At 33.5% G+C, this 3,741-nt stretch overlaps 1 pseudogene; it reads right to left on the minus strand.

The window, feature by feature from the left end:
• Positions 1-1,642: 1,642 nt before the first annotated feature.
• On the minus strand, positions 1,643-3,366 carry LOC148200877 (uncharacterized; annotated as a pseudogene).
• Positions 3,367-3,741: the final 375 nt, after the last annotated feature.

Consider the following 3,741-nt stretch of genomic DNA (forward strand, 5'->3'; position numbering starts at 1 on the left):
ATATATATATATATAAAAAGACATCATCAATTTATAATATTAGAAAGCAGTTAAGAGATGTACTTAAAATATTATAGGATTACAGTCTTCCAGAATTTACTAAGAAATTACACCTTCAAGCACTAGAGTATTCCAAAATATGTCCAGAATTTGAAATTTAAAACATAACAAGGTTCTTCAAAATGACATAAGAAAACTAAGAATTCCTAGTGAGTCTAAGCTGCAGCATCATCTTCATTTCTCTCTAATGTTGCCTCCAAAGAAACCTCATCTTCCTCTGCTCACATCCAAGTGGATGATCATTGCAAAAGAAAACACATACAACAAGCACACAAACAAGCAAGGGTGAGCTAATTATATAAAAGCACGCATCATAGCAAGCACATAACACAAGAGTTAACTTAAATCAAAGCAGTTTAAGGCATACATCCTAGCATGTTATCTTCTAGACTTGACTCGTCCGGACTTTAGAATGATAGTTGAGCTATGGCGGGTTATGCACTCGTGGTGGCCTCTACTGCTTTGCAAAGCCGTTGCCAATGGGTTCCACCCTACCACACTCACGAGGTTAGTCCGTTCCGCGCCCTGGAGCATACTGGAAGCCTCCAAGACTAGGACCTCCTGCTACTCCTCACCACATGGATTAATCCCTCTACTTGAGTATGATTAGCCATTGGAGTTTCAGAATGACCCCAAGACTGAGCTCCTACTTTCATTCTAAAACACTAAGGATCTCACCAAGAGATTTAGTACTTTGAAACATGTTTCCGTTACTCAATAATGACATACTTATATAGCCACAATTAACCAACCTTTTCATATAAACATACACTCCAGTCATACTTCTCAAACCAAGAAACTCACTAATACTCACCGATATACCCGAGTAATCACACTGAAATTTTTATTTTATAACACAACCCACATACTTCATTTAGTATTTTCTCTTTAAAAAAAACATTTAAATTACAACTAAAATATAATAAAAACTATTAAAGGCAATGTGACAGTACGTTCGTTTTTATTAAACCTATAAGTAAATTCATACTTTATTAATATAATATAATAATATAGGTACATAAATCCCTGCACGAAAACCATTAAAAAGGAAAAAAAAAACTTTCTTTTCTATTTCTAGTCTGCACATGAACTTCTTAATAAAGGTCACCTTATATTTATTTAATATTAATTTTCCTTCATAAAATCTTGCGGGACCCATCATTCTTTAATACAAAAACGCACCAACAAAGCCTCTAAGCCCTTCTTTTTCTTTCTACTTTACAATGATATATCATGTACTTCTGGTTCCTAGAAATGTCACAACATGACTGGATAACATATTTTATCATTTGAAAGAAGATATTTAACATATTTGAAAGAACACTTATATCAAATTCAACGGGTGACTGGACAACTTCATTTGGGGGTTGACCAAACGAAAATACTTGATTTTCTGATTGAACACCAATTGCATTTGGGGGCTGAATGGTTCCAAGAGTGCATAGGTTTTGGCTTGTCGGAGGTAACTTTAGTTTATATGTTCTAGAAATAAATGAATGTCAAAAAATTTCAACAACATAAATAAACTTTAATTAAACAATCAGTAAAGGGAACTTACTTCTTTGAGGGGTAGATAGAGATGGAGATGATTGGACTTTAGGTGTTGCACTTTGAGGTGCTGGTGGATGATTTACTATATGACCCCATGTATTATGTGCTTGTGTATGATGTTGTGTCTCATTGTTCTTAACTATCATTCTCTTCATCTTCAGGTGCTCTACAAACAATTACATAAATAAAACTTAAACCAACTATAAATATAATAAACAAGAAAATAAACAGAATAACAATATATATAATAACTAATAATTCAAATTAAAACCTTGTTAATGGTATATTTCTTTCATCATCTGGAAATAATATTTCTAAATTTTGTTGTTGAAATGGTTCACATTCATGAAAATTGTCAACATCATCTTCACCCATGTTGTACAAGTCTTTAGGCTTTATATGTATTGTTGGGATGCACTAATTTTTATCAAAATCATCATCTACATAATATACCATTTGTGCTTCTAACACCTGAATGTATGGTTCATCATCATCATTATCACCGCTATGAATCAAGCGTCCAAAACTTACACTTGTAAATCCCAACTCATCAGTCATAATCCCCTTACACGTGGTTGTATTAGCCCACATACATTTGAACAAGACAATTGAGCAACAACCATGATAATTTATTTCAATTATGTCCACTAATAGACCATAATAAGGCACACCTCCAAATTGCATTTGATTATCACTACTACTTGCATAACTCCTTGTCCCAAATGTACCAAACACTCCAATATTTTGTGTTTTAAGCCATATGTCACGCTCCAAGATCCTAAACTTGAATCCATTAACATTATAGGCACTATATTGTTTTGCACAATCAATCGGACCCATGACTAAGAATTTCAAATAAGTTGAGTGGAGGCTAGTTGAGTCATTCCTTATCTAAAAGGAAAAAAAATAACATGTCCATATCAATTATCAATTATAACATAGAATGAAACCAATGTTCATTGGTATAAATATACGTACACGGCGTGAAAACCAATCTGCAAATTCCCTATGAACTCTCTAGTCTATCAAAGATGATTGTCGACTCCGACTTCTTAATTGTCTCTGTATAGTGTCTCTAAATTCCCTACACGAATTGTCCAAATTATACATAGTTACATTCTAATAAAAGACTAATTAATAGAATTGACGAAGTGAAAATACTTACTGAAGAAATGGGTCAACTATGGAACTATTTGTTAGGCTATGACGATGCGCCTGTAACTTTTCCTTTGCAGATAGAGTGAAATAAGTGAAACCTCCAACTGGTTTTTCGACTGGTGGGAATAAAGTGCTTACAGTACAAGAGCCAATGCTTGGTTCATCATTAACACGACACAATCTATTAAACACAATCTCAATTCCATCTAAGTATCTAGAACAAAAAGTTAAGCACTCTTCAACCATGTAACCTTCAGCTATTGAGCCTTCAGCTTGTGCCTTATTACGCACATAAGACTTCAATTTTCCCAAGTACCTCTCAATAGGATACATCCAGCGATATTGGACAGGTCCTCCAAGCTTGACATCTTCTACTAAATGCACAATCAAATGAACCATCACTGTGAAAAAAGAAGGAGGGAATAACATCTCCATGTGACACAATGTGAGGACAACTCTATCTTGTAATTGGACAAGTTCATCTATCTTCAAAACTTTATTACATAATTATTTAAAAAAAGAGCATAGATTAATCAAAATAGACGAGACTTCTTTAGGGAGTGTCTTTCTTATTGCCAAAGGGAGAAGTTGCTCCATCAACACATGTGAGTCATGACTTTTTAGTCCTCCAATCTTACATTGTTTGACATCAACACATCTACTGATATTACTTGAGTAACCATCAGGTACAATTATATTCTTCAAAGTTTTCAGAAACATATCCTTATTTACATTTGACAATGTATATATAGCAGGAAGATATCTAGAATGCTCGTCAGACCACAAATCTAGTCTTATACCCCAAAGTTGCAAGTCCTTTCTTGCCTTTAGATTGTCTTTGCATTTATTATTTGTACTATCATTCAACAATGTAAACAATATATTGTCACAAACATTTTTTCAATATGCATAACATCCAGATTATAGTGCAATAAGTTATCTACCCAATAAGGAAGGTCAAAAAATATACTT

Source organism: Vigna umbellata, chromosome 4, assembly GCF_029865625.1.
Source record: "Vigna umbellata cultivar VRB3 chromosome 4, Vumbellata_1.0, whole genome shotgun sequence".
In the NCBI taxonomy this organism is placed as follows: domain Eukaryota; kingdom Viridiplantae; phylum Streptophyta; class Magnoliopsida; order Fabales; family Fabaceae; genus Vigna; species Vigna umbellata.